The sequence below is a fragment of the Saccopteryx leptura genome, chromosome 8, assembly GCF_036850995.1.
Source record: "Saccopteryx leptura isolate mSacLep1 chromosome 8, mSacLep1_pri_phased_curated, whole genome shotgun sequence".
Lineage (NCBI taxonomy): Eukaryota > Metazoa > Chordata > Mammalia > Chiroptera > Emballonuridae > Saccopteryx > Saccopteryx leptura.
The window spans coordinates 26929436-26951098 of record NC_089510.1 but is presented as its reverse complement, the minus strand read 5'-3'; the positions used below and the strand labels follow the sequence as shown (position 1 = coordinate 26951098).

At 40.6% G+C, this 21663-nt stretch overlaps 1 protein-coding gene across 2 annotated transcripts in view; it reads right to left on the bottom strand.

The window, feature by feature from the left end:
• Positions 1–21663, bottom strand: part of EPHA6 (EPH receptor A6) — an 883820-nt gene that overhangs the window by 40467 nt on the left and 821690 nt on the right. The window lies entirely within an intron of this gene.

The window sequence follows — 21663 nt, the reverse complement described above, 5'->3', positions numbered from 1 at the left end:
TTGCTAATACCTCCCGTATACAGCAAGCTTAATAACTTAGGATACAAAGGAGAGACAGGAAGCAGGCAAACTGGATCGCCTCGGAAAAAGTTGTTAGCAAACCTTTCTTCTGTTTCTCCGATCATATTCAGGGCTGTTGTCTAATAAGTAGGTAATGAGGTTGTAGCAGAGAAAGTGCTGAAGAGGGAACCAGGAGCCTTGCATACCTGTAAACCCTACACCCCAGGAATGGAGTTGTACCATAGGTATACTTGACTAACATCTGAGGTTGAGAATCTAATCCTCTAATCTGTAACAGAGGACACAATCCATTGAAAGACAGTACGAGCTTAATACTGAAATCAGATGAAAAATTCCATTGAGAAGCAAGAACACACACATACACCAAATCTCTCTTTATTTCTCGTTCACTGGATTTGATGGTTATCTTAAAAGCAATGGGTTTGAATAAACAATAATCTACCTGCTGACTCTCCTTTTCTTATTTCCTCAGTTTACCTCTGGGGTACCCAAACTTCAATGATGGTAAGAACTACAGTACAGAAAGAAAAAAAAAGAATTATAGAACAGAAAACATACATACTATGGTTAAAGATTAAGAAATTTCTCATAAAAATTTTTGACTAAATATTTTTATATATGATCTGTATTTTTTTCTTTTTAGTGAGAAAGGGGGGGGGGAGAGGGACAGACAGGGGCAAACAGACAGGGAGAGAAATGAGAAGCATAAACTCGTAGCTATGGTACCTTAGTTGTTCATTGATTTCTTTCTCATATGTGCCTTGCCTGAGGCGGGGCGGATCCAGCTGAGCCAGTGATGCCTTGCTTGAGCCAGAGGCCTTGGATCAAGCTAGTGACCTCAGGGTCACATCTATGATCCCATGCTTAAGCCTGTAACCCGTGCTCGAGCCGGCGAGCCTGTGACCCCGTGCTCGAGCTGGTGAGCCTGTAACCCGTGCTCGAGCTGGTGAGCCCACGCTTAGGCTGGATGAGCCTGTGTTCAAGTTGGCGACCTCAGGGCTTTGAATCTAGTTCCTCAGCATCCCAGGCTGATGCTCTATCCACAGGGCTACCACCTGGTCAGGTTATGAGCTGAATACTCTAAGTCAGCGGTCCTCAACCTGTGGGTCGTGACCCCGGCGGGGGTTGAACGACCAAAACACAGGGGTCGCCGAAAGCCATCGGAAAATACATATAGCACAGTTACAACTGTGCTATAATCCATTATGTGAACTTAGGCAAGTCTTAACTTTGAGTCTTATATTTCAGATCTTCAAAATGAGGGGATTTGAATTAATGATCATAAAATAGTAAACTATACTATTTTAACATTTGCCTATAGCATCTCAGCTCCCATTCGACTGTGAGGAGATAGGCCATATGAGTTGGAATGTAGACTATGTGAACAGATAGTCTGATGACAGACTGTAAAGGAAACAAACTCTTGTTTTACATCCAGGCTGATTAATGGCCGCTGTGACGTTCCTCAGTGGTAAGGAATGGTGAAAGAATTCAAATAACTCAATTGCTTTTTAAACAGAAGGCAACAGCATGCACAACATAAAACATAACAGAAAGGTATAGAACTGGGACAATTTTTTTTCTTTTTTTTTTTTTTAACTCTTCTTAATGGGTAACTTTTGGTTATTTGGAAAATTCACTATATGGAGACGTACTGATGTCCAATAAAAGAGGAGTTAATGTGGCCCTGGCCGGTTGGCTCAGTGGTGGAGCGTCGGCCTGGCGTGCGGAGGTCCCGGGTTCGATTCCCGGCCAGGGCACACAGGAGAAGCGCCCATCTGCTTCTCCACCCCTCCCCCTCTCCTTCCTCTCTGTCTCTCTCTTCCCCTCCCACAGCCGAGGCTCCATTGGAGCAAAGATGGCCCAGGCGCTGGGGATGGCTCCTTGGCCTCTGCCCCAGGTGCTAGAGTGACTCTGGTTGCAACAGAGTGACGCCCCGAAGGGGCCGAACATCGCCCCCTGGTGGGCAGAGCGTCGCCCCCTGGTGGGCATGCCGGGTGGATCCCGGTCGGGCGCATGTGGGAGTCTGTCTGACTGTCTCTCCCCGTTTCCAGCTTCAGAAAAATACAATAAAAATAAAAATAAAAATACAAAAAAAAAAAAAAGAGGAGTTAATGTGCTTAATGAAAGATCACTTTACATTATAATTTACTATCAGTAGGATGATCTGTAGCAGAGGTGGTCTGGTTTTGGAATCACTGGTGGAGGAATCAGCACTGTGGCATCTTCTGTCTCAATTCACTATGGTGTCCAAGGAAGTCGCAGCAAATCACAGAAAGATCACACACATTAGTTACACAGACAACCCTCACCAGTGAGTATCTTTCTTTCTCTTGAGAATTACTGATCTTGAGGAAAAAGTCCATTTATGAGCATTTCTTTCTAGTTTGTATTCCTAAATCAACAAATAATTATAATGCATACTGTATTATTTTATATAAACCTTTTAAAACTATACACTCCCACCTTCGGGGGGGTTGTATTCTCTTTTTTCATTGAGGGTTACTGACCTAGGCAACTTTGATACTGTGTGAAATTTTATCCTTTTCTGAAATACGAGGATAATGTTTTTTTTGTTTTTTTTTTCTTGAAGAAAGACTGAGGACTATGAGAAAATAAGTTCATTTAGAGTTGAGAAGGTATCTCACATTTTGGCTTCTAGATAACATTTATTAAGTGGATGAAATGAGACAGTCCACATGAAGAACCTCTTAGCTGCCACACAGGATGATATGGGGTGGAGAAGCAGATGGGTGCTTCTCCTGTGTGCCCTCACCGGGAATTGAACTTGGAACATCCACACGCTGGGCCGACGCTCTACCCCTGAGCCAACCAGCCAGGGCCCATCTTATTCTTTCATAGGTAGAATTCTGTCATCAAAGAACATTATCAATGGTTGAAAGTTAGCAACTCAACTTCTGCCTATAGCTGGACCTGCCTGATAATGATTCTTTCTGGATTTCTTGCCTTTTCCTGACTGTTTCTCTTCTCTTTGAGAGGTTATGATACACTGGATAAGTTACAAACTGTCTCCCCTCAAAAATGCACATGTACACACACACACACACCCACACACAATTTTGCATCAGTATCACAGGATTCATAGATGTCAGACTGAGACATTCCTGTTGTAATCATAATGTTTAAAAAAATTTTTTTTGGCAGTGTTTTAAAAGTATAAGTCATTGGTTCTAATAACCAGTTTTTTATAGTACTGTGGGAATCGATGGTAAATGCCATTGTTTTAGGCCACAAACCTATGAAACAAACTGTTTTCATACTTTTTATATAAGAAAGACCTCCTCACAGTTGTTTCTTGTTCAGGCTTTCTCTCCCTATGTCCAGGACCGTTGTTTGGGTATTCACTGAGGTCTCAGGCTCTTGGTTCTATGAAATCAGAGCTTACCAACTGTTTGTCCTTGGGCTGAAATAGGCCTGCGGTTAGTTTTTCATGGCGACTTTTTTTTCTTAGTGGATCTAAATGCCTTTAGACAGGGTGTGGGCTCTCCAGAGTACCATCACTCCACTCTACCATCTCACTCTCATTAGACACACTTGACCTATTTCCATTATCCTTCTGACTCCACTGGACATTGCTGTCACCCCTCCTCACTCTAACTTTAACCCAACCTCCTGTTCTGACGATGAAACAATGATCTACTTCGGAAATTTATTTAGACCACATATGTTTTTTTTTGTAAAGAATTGAGATACGACTCGAGAAATGACTTCAAATAAACATGAATTGCTAACTCGCTTTGCTTTCCAGTCTCTAAAAAAAAAAAAAAATTATTAACTATAGAAAGATTTTCTCAGTCTCTTCTCATTACATTATCTACCTAAACTATACTACATTTTTATTCATTGTCTAAATGTCTAAACAGCTCAGTGAATGCTAATTTATTTTGTTTCTGTAATAAAACAGAGCTTAAAGAGCTATTCAGTCTTGAGAATTAGAATACTTTCACTTGCTTCCTCCTAAATTGGTTCTGAAAATAATTCATTGTCATCATCTATTTCTCAGGACTCTTTTGATGAGAACATAGGTGCTGCATCATTAAGTGAATAACACTATCATGTGGGACATCTGTTAAATTAGATTTTCTATTTTATCCTATAGTATAGATAACACAGGACAAAATGTTACTGTAATATGTGAGAATTAAACATGTATGTTATTATTGGGATTGCCATTGTGTTTAAGTATAAATATGTAAACAATAATGACAGTATAGGCAAGTTTTTTGAAAGCAACCTATCATTCATAATGGTTTTACAACTATACTGTATGATTTTTGAGTTAAAAAAATACAATTCCTAAAAAAAAAAAAAATACAATTCTTGATCTTCTCTAGACAGTAGCATTCTTCCCTATTTCATCTTTCTCCAGTGACTCTCTTTATACTATCTATTTCCACCCATAGTTGGATGCTGTTTATTTGGGGAAAAGAATTCAGATCCTGTTATTAGGAAGAGAGACTGCATAAAATGAAGTATGTCTATATTTATGCCAGTATTATTTGCAAACCCTGTTGGAAAACCAATATTCAAATAAGACACAGAAAGTATATAGGACTCTGGGGCATGCACAGTGCTGATTCTCATAAACCCAGGGACGCTTACTTTGGAGAGAATGTGCAATGTGAAGAGACAAACATCTGGCTCCTAGCTCTCTTTTTTCACTAATGGGTTGTGAGATCTTGGGCAAGTTACAGATGCTCTGTAAATTGAGGAGGTTGGACTGTGTGATCTTGCAGTTCATGTGGAGGTTTCCGATTCTATGATTTTTAAATCTACGTAATACCCTAGTAAGGTAAAACAGGCGAAGGAACAACCTCTACTAATACCCAAGACACAGAAAGAACGTGTCAGAGCTGAGCTCAGTTGCTTCCTGTGGCACTGCTGTGCCCACAAGCACTTGATTCATTAAATCAGACTCTTCCTGACAGATCAACAGTGCTTTGATTGAACATATCTGAGACGCAGGTCTTCTCTTGCGGGTGTCACATGTAGTGTTGCGATACATCATCAGTTCAGAGTGGAACTGTGACCTCCAATTACCCACTGTCAGAACGGCAAGATGACGTAATGACATCTTCAGAGTCAGTCTGTTTGGGACCGGCTCCTCAGATTGATGAACACTCAACAGAGGAGAAGGCACAGTGTTATGAGAGAGACCGAGGAAGTGTTACTCCATGAGAAGAACAGAGCCCAGGGGCTCAAAGCCAAAGGTGGGTAAGAACATGACAAAAGTCTGGAGTACATGAAGCCGAAAATGCCAAAAAAGCGAATCTATTTTACAGGTAGACTCTGGATAAGAAAATTATTAAAATGCTAGGATTAAAAAAACCTCTTTTTTTCTGAGGGAGGGACAGACAGGAATGGAGAGAGACAAGAAGCATCAACTTGTTGCAACACTTCTGTTGTTCGTTGACTGCTTTCTCTTATGTGCCTTGATGGGGGTGGGGAGCAGTGGGAGCTCAGCGGAGCCAGTGACCCCTTGCTCAAGCCATAGACCTTGGGCTTAAGCCAGTGACCATGGGGTAATGTCTATGATCCCACACTCAAGCTAGTGACCCCGTGCTCAAGCTGGCGAGCCTGCGCTCAAAGCAGATGAGTCCACACTCAAGTCAGTGATGTCACGGTTTCAAATCTGGGTCCTCAGTGTCTCAGGCTGATGCTCCATCCACTGCGCCACTGCTTGGTCAGTCTCTAAATTAGTTTTAACATTCAACACACTGATATCCTCAGGTTCTTAGCTGAGAATATTTACAGTCACACCTTTGTTCATTCAGTTATTTCAACATGGAATGCTGTCTTGTCAACATTTCCTTTCGCTTCTATTTTGTTCATGACTCAAGCGATCCCTCTTATGCCTACCTATAACACCCACTGTCTGCCTCACTCGTTTGGCCCTTGGCATCATTTACCTTCTATGCACCTACTATTTGGCTTTTTATTTTTATTTATTTTTTTAATTGAATTTATTGGGGTGACATTGATGAATAAAATTACATAAGTTTCACATGTACCATTTCATAACACATCACCTGTACACTGCAATGTGCATTTACCACCTTGAGTCAAGTCTTCTTTCGTCACTGTTGATCCTCTCTTTACCCTCTTCTACCTCCCCCATCCCCCTCTCCCCCCATAATGTAATCACCACATTGTTGTCTGTGTCTATGAGTTTTTTTCTTTGCTTGATCCCTTCATCTACCCACCCAACCCCCTTCCCCTCTGACAGCTGTGTCTTTTCTCTGTATCTGTGAGTCTTTTTCTTTTTTGTTTGGCTTTTTAAATTGTGCATGTACTGTCTCTCCAGAAAGGAAATACTAATCTTGGAGGGGTTCTTATTCTTTGTGATCTACTTTACAGTATTTAGCATGGTGCTATGATTATAATAGGAATTTGATGATTATTTGCTGAGGGGATGATTGGATGAGATGAATTAGGCCAATGATGTAAAATGAAAAGCACAGTCTCAGAACCATACTGTATAAGTGGAATTCAAAATTTGCTTTTTAGTTCCTTCTTAGTTATCATTATGAACTTGGTTAATGATAAGGAAAATAAGAAAGGAAATTTCCCAATCTGAATTTTTAGTGTATAAAAAGTATTACGAGCCCTGGCCGGTTGGCTCAGTGGTAGAGTGTCGGCCTAGCGTGCGGAGGACCCGGGTTCGATTCCCGGCCAGGGCACACAGGAGAAGCGCCCATTTGCTTCTCCACCCCTCCGCCGCACTTTCCTCTCTGTCTCTCTCTTCCCCTCCCGCAGCCAAGGCTCCATTGGAGCAAAGATGGCCCGGGTGCTGGGGATGGCTCTGTGGCCTCTGCCCCAGGCGCTAGAGTGGCTCTGGTCGCAATATGGCGACGCCCAGGATGGGCAGAGCATCGCCCCCTGGTGGGCAGAGCGTCGCCCCTGGTGGGCGTGCTGGGTGGATCCCGGTCGGGCGCATGCGGGAGTCTGTCTGACTGTCTCTCCCCGTTTCCAGCTTCAGAAAAATGAAAAAAAAAAAAAAAAAAAAAAAAAAAAAGTATTACGCCTGACCAGGTGGTGGCGCAGTGGATAGAATGTCGGACTGGGATGTGGAGGACCCAGGTTTGAGACCCCGAGGTCTCCAGCTTGAGCGCAGGCTCATCTGGTTTGAGCAAAAGCTCACCAGCTTGGACCCAAGGTCGCTGCTGGCTTGAGCAAGGGGTTACTCGTCTGCTGAAGGCCCACGGTCAAGGCACATATGAGAAAGCAATCAATGAACAACTAAGGTGTTGCAATGAAAAACTGATGATTGATGCTTCTCATCTCTCTCCGTTCCTGTCTGTCTGTCCCTATCTATCCCTCTCTCTGACTCTCTCTCTGTCTCTGTAAAAAAAAAAAAAAAGTATTACCCGGAGAGGCATAGAAGGTCACGGGTGGTGTTCATTCATTCATTCATTCTCTTACTGATCAAACATTTTTTTTAAACATATCTCACATGCCAGGTGCTTGAATCACAAAGACATCCTCCTTATCGTCAGGGAGATTATGTTACAGTAGGAGAGATTTCAATGTAAACACATAGTGGTAGCACAGGGGGAAAGTGCTCTAACAGAAGTCTGTGCAAGATTCATTTGGTGGCAAAAGTGAAGGAACAGCTGGGTTATGGGGAGAAGCAGAGAGGCTTTATGCAGAGGTAATGTTTTAGGTAGAACTTAATAGGAAAGGAGTTTGACTAGTAAGTCAAAGAAGCCAGGACATCTTTTTGGAGAGAACAGTGAGTTCAAAGGCACAGAGGGGTTGAAGAGCATAATGTGTTCAGGGAATTGCAAGCTGCCTGAACTCGCTGCCGAGTCGAGTCCAAGGAGGAAACCAGTGGCTGTGAAGGGGGAGATGAAGCCATAGCCACGTCACTGAAAGCTTGATTAGACACTTAGAATGGTAGGTAACAGGATTCCACAATGTCACAGTAAGTTGAGATGTGTTCCTAGAAAATAGAATTTAACAATGTGAGATGATTCTATCATGCTTTTTGCATGCTAAATTATACACAATTTGGTTTGATTTCTTTGTTTGTTTTCATCCTAATTTTGTCATGGCTTTAAGATCTGCTTCATGTGGTAAAAAAGTGGTGTACATAAGCTATTTTTGTTTTTAAGTAGAGCAGGGGTCCTAAACCTCTCTTTTGATCTCTTGCACTAAATGCCTAATAAAAAATAAAATTACTTTAATTCTAGCAGAATCACCTGCAGTAAGCGTGTGCAGTTATGCATCATATGAAGCAGGGTGAAAGGTCTGATTTTATTTGCATAACATATTCACCATTTTACAGCAGATTTTCCCAGTGAATAAATTTTGGAAAAGCAATGCTTTTTAAAATAACTCCCGGCTCATTTTGCTCAGGCTTAAGTATATCATTTGCGTTCTGAAGCCTTGTTCACTGTGGACAGCAGATGGCTCAGGAGGACATCGCTAGGTGGCTGAATGGCATAACGCGACAGAATCTGAAACCCTCGGCTGCGGGTAGAGTGCAGTAAGGAACAATCTCTATCATCTTCAAATAGCATTGTAAGCCAATGGCTAAGTTTTAAATAGAAGAGGGCCTATCTCGTCGTGAGGCTGGATCTTTGAAGAGATCAGCCTGGATTTCTATGAGCCCTTTCCATTTTTATCTTGAATGTCTTCTGGCTCTTTCTTAGTTCACTCTGTACTCTTTTCTATCTGTAATTTTTCTTTTTTTTTTAAATTTAAAAAAATTTTTTTATTATTTTTTATTTTTCTGAAGCTGGAAACGGGGAGAGACAGTCAGACAGACTCCCGCATGCGCCCGACCGGGATCCACCCGGCACGCCCACCAGGGGGCGATGCTCTGCCCATCCAGGGCATTGCTCTGTCACGACCAGAGCCACTCTAGCGCCTGAGGCAGAGGCCAAGGAGCCATCCCCAGTGCCCGGGCCATCATTTGCTCCAATGGAGCCTTGGCTGCGGGAGGGGAAGAGAGAGACAGAGAGGAAGGAAAGGGGGTGGGGTGGAGAAACAGATGGGTGCTTCTCCTATGTGCCCTGGCCGGGAATCGAACCCAGGACTCCTGCACGCCAGGTTGACGCTCTACCACTGAGCCAACCGGCCAGGGCCTATCTGTAATTTTTCTGTTGTTCTCTACTGTCCTGTTTTCTTTTACTCCATTCTTGCCAACAGCTCTTCATTGCATATACAGAATATAAGCTCTCTGAGGCAGGAACTTTGTTGCTTGGTTCTTCGCTGTTTTCCAAGAGCTTAGAAATGAGTCAGGGCATAACAAGTACTCAGTTAATATTATTTATAGGAATATTGGAGCTGTAACAAAAAGTCACGAGAATACTTATCATCTAATAGGTGATAAGGACATATAATAAATGATGCTATGAAAATGTGCCAGATGCCAGGAGAGGGGAGAGTCAGGAAGGCTTCCACAAAAAAATGAGATCTCAGGTTGCACCATATAGAAGACTGGAGTTAATGAATAAAAGTGGTGTGGGAAGGGAGGTGATTGGGGATGGGAGGAGGAAAGGCTGGTTCAGGCGAGAGAAGAGCAGGCGCAGAAGAGAGATCATAATAGATGAGAGGTACTGAGAGAAGTTGAATACAATTGGAGAGTAGAATGTGAGACGAGGGAGTGAGGAGAGATGGAGGCTCGAGAAGTAAGAAGGGTAGAGATGGTGAAGAGCTTAAAAGATCACGAAGTGTTTCCCAAGGCATTTAAAGAATTTGAATAGTTTCTTTTGGCAATGGAAAGCCACTGACAAGCTTCAAGCAATATGGGGATGAAATTAAAAAAAAAAGTATTTATTTTTTAGAGAGCAAGAAAGGAGGGAGGGAGAGAGAGAGAGAGAGAGAAACATCAATTTGTTGTTCCACTTATTTATGCATTCATTGGTTGATTCTTGTATGTGCCCAGACTGGGTATTGAACCTGTAACCTTGACATATCGGAATGATGATCTGACCAATTGAGCTACTCATTCAGGACAAAATTAGGAGTTTTGTTTTATTTTATTTTATTTTATTTTTAGATCACTTTTGTTACGTTGTGGATTGCTGAGGGCGGGGCTAAGGGACCAGTAGTGGGAAGAGTAGAAGCGGAAAAAGCTTGCCATGTCTAGAAAGTTAGAAACATTTTTTAATAGTTCTATACGAGACACATACGACACACAATTTTTATACATTAAAGCCATCTATTTCAATTCCTCTGATTAGATATTTGCCATATTCCAGAGAAGAATAGAATAGCATTTACTCTGCTTAACATACCTAAATGGACAGTCCAAATCAATCATGTAAACAAAGTGGAGGGAAGACTATTCAAAGACCAATTTTGGAAAATTCTCTTCTAAAGAAAGGACCATCACACACTATAGAAGCATCATTTACATACAGTTGAAATTTAGCATTACAGCATATCCTCTAAGGACCTGCTTATTAGACTAGAGATATTTCTGATAATATTTAAAATAATGTCATATTTTCAAATAAATCTACCTTTTACCTTTCCCATCTAATCCATTATGGTTTTTGTATGTTAAATTTACAGGCTTTAGTATGCTGCTCACAAAAATTAGGGTCTATTTTCTTGCTTCCTGTTTATTTTGAAATAGCCCCTAATTTTTGTGAGCAGTACAGTTTACATGACAGGGACAAGTGTCCAACTTTTTGTTTCGTTTTCCTCTCTCACACAGACACAGATATGAGCACTTGGAGGAAGGAAAATTCACTCAGAAAGGTGGTTTTTCAGTGTAGTCATTTATAAAATTCTATAAAACCATTTTTTTTGTTGTTGTTGTTGTTTTCCTTGTCTGACAAAAACATTTGCTCAGGAAAAAGGACTTCACAAAGACTCATTGTTCAACTCTGGAGAAGTAAAGCCAAGGTCAGGCGGTTGAAGCAATCAATGCAAGGCCTCAAAAAACAGCAGTTAGGGTTCCTCTGAGCTTCATCCACTATTTAAGCACAAAAGAAACTTTATTCGATGGTGTTTTTGACATGGTGCTTTCCATCTACCCCCTCAGTCTGGTTTCTGTGTTTCATTTTGTTTTTTAGGTCACCGGTGATTTTAAAGCCAGCCCCACTGCAAAGCTTTGTGCCGCGCGCAAGCTGCCACGCATTCGCTTCTGCTTCTCGTATTATTGCTGCACGTGAACACCTTCCACAGCGTTCAATTTGTTCTCGTATGTTCCATGTAAACGAAACTGAACTTAAGTCAGGGCACTGAGAATTCAGGAAGAAAAAAAAATATATCTACTGTAGAAAAATACTTGAAATGTTAAACCCAAGATGCTACTTAAAAAAAAAATCCTAGGCCTGACCTGTGGTGGCGCAGTGGATAAAGCGTCGACCTGGAAACGCTGAGGTCGCCGGTTCAAAACCCTGCGCTTGCCTGGTCAAGGCACATATGGGAGTTGATGCTTCCTGCTCCTCCCCACCTTCTCTCTCTCTCCTCTCTCTCTGTCTCTCTTTCTCCCTTTCTCTCTCCTCTCTAAAAATGAATAAATAAAATTAAAAAAATTTTTTTTAAAAATCCTAATTTGCAGGAGAACTTTCATTTGAGGAAGGAAGGCTATGTCCATATTTTTCATTTGAAACGTGCACTTGGCCATGGCCAGTGAGGCTTGGATAGACGTTGGCTAGCAGTCCACAACCAGAACCATTGGCCTGGTTCTCTGTTACTGACAGCTCTTCCCGAATGGCTTCTCTGTGGCGTCCGGAGGAAGCGGCACGTCAGGGTGGTGGCGCGTTAGCGCGGCCGTCAGCGCTTCCCAGGGCTGACTGCTTCCTGCCTGACTGCAGCCGGCGCGTCCAACCCTTCACTTTAACATAACAAGCCCTAACATGATCCCACTGTCCCCTTCCCATGGATCTCTTAAAAAAGAAAGATTAATTTTTATCATTGAGGAGAAAGAGACATCTTACATTTAGTACAGTGAGTATTAATGTGAATGATAACACGAGAAGGATTGGCCAACTGTATTTAAACTTGGGTTTCTGGATTCACGGTGTTTTTTTTTTTTTTTTTTTATCTACCTGAAAGAAAAACGTGATTCTATCAACCCACAGGAATAATTAAAGTCAGATGACTTGCATGCCACCTCCTAAAAGTATAAATGATAGGATAAGTGATAAGGGAAGAGAGTAGTTAGCTTTCCTTCTCTGTAATGACAGAAAATTCATCATTATTAGGCATTATAATAAGAAGTATATCACATTTAAAATAAATGGAAAATCTATTTCTAAAAATTTCTCTCTGCCTGATTTGAGTCAGAGTTCTTATGGTTTAAATCTTGCTGCCGTCTCTCTTAGAAGCATCATATTTCTAAGAAAATTCAAAACTCCATACTTTTTTTGCTTTTCTAAATGCTCAACTATTTTGATCAGATCCTTAGTTTTCCAAATTTAAACACTGCATCCATTTTTTTAAATATAACTTTCTCATTTTGTCCAATGGAAACTTTCAATAAGTAATAAAAATCCTCATTAGTACTTCCCTGTACCAAATCACTTTAGCATTAAAGGAGAAAAGGTTCTTCCTCTAAGTCTAACAGTGTACATTGATCTTCACAAAGGTCGAAAGATAATAAAATATCTGATAAAAATGCATAGCTTTGACCCTCAAAAGCTATGGGTAAGTGAAAGGGGAGTGAATATTTCTGAATGCTAAAATCTGTATTACAATCATATTTTCATAGCAGACTGACTTAAAGAGCTTTATATGACAGTCAAGTTATACTAGCCTTGACAGTACAACTGGGTGAAAAAGATTCAGGTCTGTTTTTATATTTAATTGGAGTGTAAAGGTTAGGCCGTCAGAGCAGGAGACTCTTGCCAGTTGTCAGGAAGGGCTACCTTTGAGAACACTGAATTAGGGATAAAGATACCTGACTTTATTTTCAACTTGGCATTCACCTTATCAATTCAGTGAAATGACTAGGCATCCCTATACGTTATTTCTTCTACCTGTGTTTAAGCACTTGATTGCATTATACTTGCTGGGGTATGAAAATGGAAAAGGAAGAAATTACCGAGGAATGTGAATGTCAAATAAAGAGAAATTATACTGGGTAATAGTCAAGAAGGTAGGTAGTCATTATTGGAAAAATTCAAACAGTAATATTAGATTTAGGAAAAGACCAAACTTTTATCTACATAAAAATCTATATTTGTGAAACGCACACACAAACACACGCGTACGTAAAATGTGTAACCAGTGATTATGAGGAAAATGTTAAAGTAGAAATATGTTAAAGTGGACTATCAAATATACAATCAATTATAGAATTTTCATATTTGTTGTTAGTCTGAAATATATAATAAATATCAGGTATAGCAAGTACTTGATACATTTTTGCTGAAAGAATGAAGCCTCATAGTTAACTGCCAATGTACTTTAATTCAGGAACATAAGTTATTTAATGACTTGTGTGGTTCTTTAATCTGACTCCATATCACCACAGCCCTCTGATCTGAAAATCCATTGGTGTACTTGGATTATATAATATGCAGGACTGAAGAGTTTATAACATTAAAGGAAATGATATACAATACATATATATTTTGTATTTTGTATTTTTTTTTTTTTTCTGAAGCTGGAAACGGGGAGAGACAGTCAGACAGACTCCTGCATGCGCCCGACCGGGATCCACCCGGCACGCCCACCAGGGGCGATGCTCTGCCCACCAGGGGGCGATGCTCTGCCCCTCCGGGGGGTCGCTCTGCCGCGACCAGAGCCACTCTAGCGCCTGGGGCAGAGGCCAAGGAGCCATCCCTAGCGCCTGGGCCATCTTTGCTCCAATGGAGCCTTGGCTGCGGGAGGGGAAGAGAGAGACAGAGAGGAAGGAGGGGGGGGGGGTGGAGAAGCAAATGGGCGCTTCTCCTGTGTGCCCTGGCCGGGAATCGAACCCGGGTCCCCCGCACGCCAGGCCGACGCTCTACCGCTGAGCCAACCGGCCAGGGCTACAATACATATATATTTATATATATTTACATATATATGTGTAGTGTGTACCTGTGTATATTTCTTTTTCCTCCATATCTCTGTAGAAACAAACGAAAATGGAGTCCTTTATGTCAGGGACAAAATGAAGATGGTCAACTCAGGTGCACAACGGAAACTTAACCTTACAGGAATTTAGAGCTCTTCTCAGAAATCTGCAGAGCACACCACACCAGCCGATCACCAAAGGCCAAGTCTACTCACAATAGCTTGGGACTTCCTTGTTCCCCTGACTCAGTTTCCCTGTTCTAAATAAGAAAGAAGACCTACAGGCAATCAAGCAGCCGAAAAAGCCAAATCGGTTCTACATTTATCCCATAACAATTCCTTCGTCTGTGAGCAACTCAGAACTCGTTGCTCACGAGTTTCCTGGCTTGCAGGTTGGAAGCCTCAGAACCAACTCATCTTTCTACTTCGTTTTCTTCAGTGTACAGAGTTTGCTTTCTGACACCCCACATCTTAGATGTTGTCAGACCTCGAAAGAGATAGTTCTTTTTTTAGTGGCCTCGATTTTTGATATCCTGTTCAGCTGAGCTGAAGCAGTTGATTTGTTAAAATGTACAAAAATATTAGGGAATCTGTCCGCTTCTATCAGCCTCATCTGCCTCGTGGACCATGCGGCCACCCTTGAGGACTGACCGGGCACTGGCCTTAGGAATGCCCAGTTCACCTCCACTCATTCAGGTCCATCAGCTGTACGCTCAGAACTTGTGCCTTCCACCACTTCTGGACTGTCACCGTACACCACACTGAGGCATGTGAAGCTTGGTGTCATATGTGGTCATTGAAGGTGCCGGTTCACTCAGCTGGAATCACTGGGGAATTAGCTCACAGTATACTACACACATCGGCCAGTGGGAAACAGGAGACAGGAAGAAGTCACACAGAGAAATCCTTCCTTCTTTCCGTGAATGATATCAAAGCGTGAATGATATCAAAGCGTGGTTTCTCCGCACAGTCCTTTCCGAGGCGTTCTGCATGGCTAGGGGGCCCATCTCTCAATCGCTGTGGCTTTTCACCGTCCACGTGAAGCAGCAGCAGGCGCAGTGGTACAGCACCTCCCGACGTTCTCCCTTGCCTCGCTTCCACTTTCCCTCATTCTAGCTGCCCTGGTTCTGTACTTCTCACACAAAGCCTCATCATTTCACATTACTTTCTAAGTCCCTGTTTTCTAGGGAACATGGGCTGAGACAGTCGCCACAGAATCAACCTTGCTGCCATCCCTTGAAAATTCAGGATATGTATTCCAGTCATATGCAAGTTAACACAAAATATATTTAGTAAATGCTTATCTGAGCATGTGTTATAGAAAACTGTGGCATAAGGGAAATAGTGCCGTAAAGGAATTAATTTTTGTGTTTTTTTTAGACATTTCTTTGTGATTCTGTAAGACCAAGTTTATTCTTCCAAGAACACAGGCCTTGTGTTCTTGCTGAGTTAAGTCGCAACTTCTGTGTTGAACTTGGAAATTGCATTTCAGGTTCCTTTTCGTGTGTCGTATATTTCTCTGTTTACTGTCCCGGGCAGTAAAGTGTAGAGGTTAAGAGACCAAGCTCTCAGGATACATTGCTTAGACCTAAATCCTGCCTCTGTTGCTCAGAGGCTTTGTGTCTCTTGGCAAATTTCCTTCTCCATAACCCAGTTTTATCATCTATAAAGTGAAGATAATGATAGTACCTTATAGGGACATTTTCTGGATTAAAGAAGAGAATGCATCTAAAATGCTTCCAGTACTGTTTTGCTCATGTAAGAGTAATTATTATTTCTTTGCATGTTTAGCCTCTGTTCTAAACACCATGAAGAAAATATTAATGAGAACAACTTCTACCATGTCAAAAGGGGAATCAATGTGCTATACCTATTACATATTCTTTATCTCTACCAAGAGAGATAATTGTGATATCTTTGTTATATATCCTTTATCTCCAGCAAGAAAGACAGCACCATAGTCTTTGTTGTTACTTGTAAGTATCTCGAGGAAGTGAGAATAAGTAAACTAGTTCTTCAGTGGAACAACCTCATATGCGCTTCTGAACCTACTTGCCTGTAAACACCAGGGCATTCTCTTCTATGGTGACTAATGTTTCCCTTTTGGACTCCATATAGGTCAGAATTCCCAGGACTGGATCCTGTTCTCACAACCTAGCATGGCGTTTACCTTACTGGCTGAGTGACAGTACGTCACTGAAATATTCTGAGCCTCACTCTGCTCATCTGTAAATGGAAGATAAGTCCTCATAGACTTATTTACTCATCATGGAGTATTTATTGCCAGGCCCTGTGCCAAGCCCCGTGGATATAAAGAGAAATGAGGCACAGATCCTGTACTCAGTTGACACATGGTTAATAAAAATAGTTGCCACCATTTTCGGACAAAGAAAATGAAAGCCAGAAAAGGTTGGAAAGCTATCCAGGGCAACATGATTTAAAATATGGGCTTTAGGCCTGTGCTTCCAAACCAGGGCTTTTACCATTATTATACAGTACTCCTCTCCTTTCATTAGAAGTCAATAAAATACTAAGAATTCTTTATAATATAGAATGTTATAAATATTTTATAAATGTAAAGAGCTTTACACATTAACTTCCTTATACTGTAATCTTACAATATATTGTTTCACTTTTTTTGAGCTCTAGAATTTCCTTTTTCAACTTTTAGAGGCAAAATACAAGTTGAGTTCAATTCCTTACAAGGAACGGAGTTGTCTTTTTTTTTTTTTTTAGGTGACAAACCACAGTTTTACAAAAAAATCTCTTTGCCAAGAAATTGTAGAAAGGTGTACTTGTCACTAATATTTTTTTCTTCTTAAGACATTAACTATTACTAGTAAATAGATGAATAAAACAAACACACGCTGACTTTTTTTTAGTGCTTTGCTTTTGCCTTCACATTTCACTAATAATTTACTTCATTTAACATGCCAATAAAACTAACCCCAAGCCCACAATGGTAAAGAGGTGAGAGTGTGCATTCATCCTATTTTGGAATTTATAAATGGACGCAAATGGGGAGGAGGGCTGGCAGCACCCTAATGTGTGGACAGGCGACACAGAGTGCTGGCTGCAGACTGCCAGCATCCTCTTTGCTCCCACGAGTGTGTTAGATGCTCTGGAAATTGATCACACACCTTCAAGCCAAACTACACACTGACAGGCTGGTACCAACTTCATCATCATCTAACCCGTGGATCCATGGAAGCACTCTAGAACAGGCCGCCCTCTTGAAATTGAACACATAAATCAGCTGAAGTAGAAACTTCTCTCACGACCCTGAAACATTTCTGGAGGTCTGAAACACATTCATTTTTTAAGGTTTCTACTTCTATGAAGAGTCTTCCCCATTCCTAGAGACCATACATTTTTGTATCTTTGTCTTTTCTATGACAGAAAATAGCCTTTATTTTCGCAAGAGGATATTAAAATAGGACTTCTTTGTGTCAATTTTAGCTGAGCCCCCAAAATGGCCAAGGAGAAGAAAAATAATACAAAGTAAGTACTCTACATTAGAAAGCTCGCCTGACCTGTGGTGGCGCAGTGGATAAAGCGTCGACCTGGAAATGCTGAGGTTGCTGGTTCAAAACCTGGGCTTGCCTGGTCAAGGCACATATGGGAGTTGATGCTTCCAGCTCCTCCCTCCCTTCTCTCTTTCTGTCTCTCCTCTCTCTCTCTCTCCTCTCTAAAATGAATAAATAAAAAATTTTAAAAAAAATTAAAAAAAAAAAAAAGAAAGCTCTCTTACATTTTCCCAGAGCTTGAAAAAGAGCCTTAAGCTCAAAGAATAAAAATGCTGGTTATGACACCGGTTGCTCAGTACCCAGAGCAGTGAGATAGAAGAGGTTGAGATGGAAATAACTAGTTTTGGAGAATGTAGTTGTGGCACCTGTCATGTCAAATCTAGTGAGGGACCTTGATAGGAACATTGGGAGAATTATTATTTGCCATTAGAATTTGGGGGAATACAAGGCATTTACTTTACATCCATGTCTGAAAAATCTTGAAGGTGAGACGTTGGTTAGTCGGTGCCCGTTATAATGAGAGAACACTAGTATGTCGTTCCAAAATCGAATGTAGTATCTAGTATTTATACTAAACATACAACTTAGTGTTACAGTTAAGGGTCTATACAGTAAAGCTATGACCTCCAAGGTTTGAGTCTTAGATTTCTCTCATCTCTGGGTCTTGTAACACTGGGTATATCAATCTCTCCATGTTTCAGTTTCTTTATCTGTAAAATTAGGATAATAATACCATCGGTTTCTTTTTTGAGACAGTTTAATAAGTTAATGGATATAACAATGCCAGGACCATAGTGTGCACTCAGTAAGAGTTATTGTAATCTTTATTATGTCAGTATTCAGTTGTGCTTCCACTGACAACAGGCAGAGGGGTATGATCCCTGGGGATCGGATGTGGACCTTATGGAATGGGGCCAGCTTAGGTTTTTTTCCCCCCAAAAATGACTTTGTTCAAAATCCCAAGGGTGCCTAAAGAGAGGTAAACAGTTGAAGAATAGAAAGTAGCAAAATGATCACTGGTTCTAAAAGGCACAGACTCTGTCAGGAAATATTTAGAAAAAAGATGTGTAATGACTAGAAATGGGTCCCAGAGAACCTATGAAAGTATTATGAGTTGCCTGACCAGGCGGTGGCACAGTGGATAGAATGTCAACCTGGGATGCTGAGGACCCAGGTTTGAAACCCTGAAGTCACTGGCTTGAGTGCAGGCTCACTGGCTTGTGCATGCAGTCGCTGGCTTGAGCATGGGATCATAGATATGATCCCATGGTGGCTGGCTTAAGCCCAAAGGTCAGTGGCTTGAAGCCCTAGGTCGCTGGCTTGAGCAAGGGGTCATTGGCTTGGCTAGAGCCCCTGGTCAAGGCACATATGAAAAAGCAATCAATGAACAACTAAGGTGCCACAACTATGAGTTGATGTTTCTCCTCTCTCTCCTTTCCTGTCTCTTTCTCTGTCTTGCTTAAAAAAAAGTATCACATGAGGTTACAAGTCAGTTTTCATTACCCAGCAAACTCAGATTATCAATGCCAAATCTAGAGAGTACCAATCAAGTGAAATCTATCCTGCTGCTTATCTATCATTCTCCTCATACCCCCTGACTATGAATGGTTCAGAGACCTTAGCTAGAAAGCTTGGTTTTGAGATCATGATAGATCAAGCAGTGCTGGAAAAACAAAGTTTTTTTCTATTTGCAATCCATAGTATCTGGATCTTTTGATCTAACAGTTTGATTTCAGACTGTTAGAAACCACATTATTTTGTGGTTTTCAATATAAATAATTATAAGAAAATCATTCACTTGATTTAGCAAGTCTCTTTTGGTTCCTAATGTGTAAAAGGTTCTGTTGGAAAGAAGTTGCTGTAACAAAAGTGATCAACTTATATCCTGAATATGTTAGTTGTCACTCAACTACAGTTTCATGATATGTCTGGTTGGTTCAATGACTTGGGGCATAATGCATACAGTATTATAAAGTGTCACCTGTAGGCTGTCAATATATAAGATAACCACTGGTCCTACAACAGTCTGCTTCTTCTAAGAAGTGCTCAGGTTTCATTAAAGATAATTAAGTGGAACTAAATCACTGTCAAGTGTTAGATTAAAGGACAAACGATAAATTCTGGTGTATAGTTAACTATGTACTCTTTCTACAGTAATAGTATCACAACTGACAGTGCTTTTATAACCTCACCTCATGGAATCATCGTTCTTTATCTTGTTTTCACTTTTAAAGGACATTTTAATATACCACTCTACATGAGTTCTGGCTCTAGGATATCACCAACCCTATTAATCAACTGAATCTACTTGTGGTTTTCCATGATGGTGTCATTCTTTGAGTAATATGAAATCAGATACTCTCTCACTGATGATGTATCTCACTAAATCACTCTCAAAGTGCTGATAACATGATGACAATAACATATTAGCATAATTTATCATCACATGTACCTTTGCTCTGGGGATGTTTTATTGTAATGTATAATACACTGGCTGTCACTCTGATGATATATTAGAGTAAGACTTCCTCAGGAAAAAAAAACACATTTTGATGGAATACTATTCATATCAGATGGTACGGCCCAGGGATAAACAGGTGAAAAAGTTTGACTTCATTTGTTATAGAAGTCACATGAAGGTCACAGGCAGTACAAATAGTAAAATATAGTTTGAAGACAAAAGGCATCTATCTCTCTGATAGAGAATAGTTTCTAAAAGTTCAATTTTGGGTTCTAAGTAGGAAAAGGCAGGTTTTTTTGTTTTTTTTAATCTCTAGTAAATATTTACTATCCAAAGCTCTGACACTATGCAACAGCAGTTTCTGTAGCCTGCAATCTATTCAACAAAATGACACACTTAAACAAGATGTGGAGATTTGCTTGGGGCAGAAGTGAGGTGACTTCCAGAGACAGATTAAAAGTGAATGCAATATATTATAATTCTTTTCCTAAAATTTTTCCCCTTGAGCTATCCCTTAGAATATAACATATGAAAGGGACTCAGACATCATCTATTATAACTGTATACCAGAGAGACTAAGACTTACTCTTCTAGGCCACACAATAGTGAGAGTAGAGTAGTAACACAAACTAGGCTTTTTGATAACTTTTCGAAGTGGTTGATATAAAATAGTCAAAGCTAACTGTTGATTATTTGTAATTTAAATAGATAAAATAGGGTACAATGAGGATAATATGCTGAGAATAAGAGTTCTTTATGTTGTCTTTGATGAAGATCTCTGTGCAAATCACTGTCTACATGAATGTGTACAACTGTACCAATCCACTAGAAGAAAATGACAATTATGAAGATGATAGCTAACACTGAATGCATACTGGACAATTTGATAGACAGTTTGCTAATATTATTTTATTTTTCCTTTTCAATTTGCCTAAACACTTGCTCTGACACACAAATTCCAGAAAACAAGGGTCTTAAGTCCACATACACGGTATCATCACATCATTTCTTCTTCCATATAAAATCCTTGTTTAACAGAGAAATACACTAAGTTTATATGTCTTTAATAGGATCACTTTTGCTGATAATTGCATCCAAGAACTCATCCTGATTATATTCTCTAAATAGAAACAATTGTTCTTCAGAAGACTAGACATGATTGGTTTTACTTATTCCAGGTTTTTATTAAAAAAAAAAAGAAGCTTTTAAAAAACATGTTCTGGTGTGGCTGCTCCAGACATCTGAATTTCTCTGCCAACAATTGATATGTCCTTCCCTGCTCGGCTGATGCTCTTCAGCATTTTCCCTGGCTCCCTGATTTAAATGATAAGGTATCCAGACTAGCAGGTCTCCGAGTCTCCTTGTGTTCTGTGTAGGGCCGAGCACTTCTCAGGTGCTTAGTCTTCTTTACACATGTCTGTTTCTCTGAACAAGACAGCATTTTCTTCATTTACTGTCTTTATTGTTATCAGATTATCATGAAGCCTTGAGAAGGGCCACTTAACCACTACACATGTCACTCTGAGTCAACATCATAGCAGCAATGTAAGCATTCCAATATAACCCTAAGACACGTTAATAATAGTACAACTTTTCATCTTTCTCTCTCTTTTTTAGGTGAGAGGAGGGGAGATAGTGAGGCAGACTACTGCATGTGTCCCGACCAGG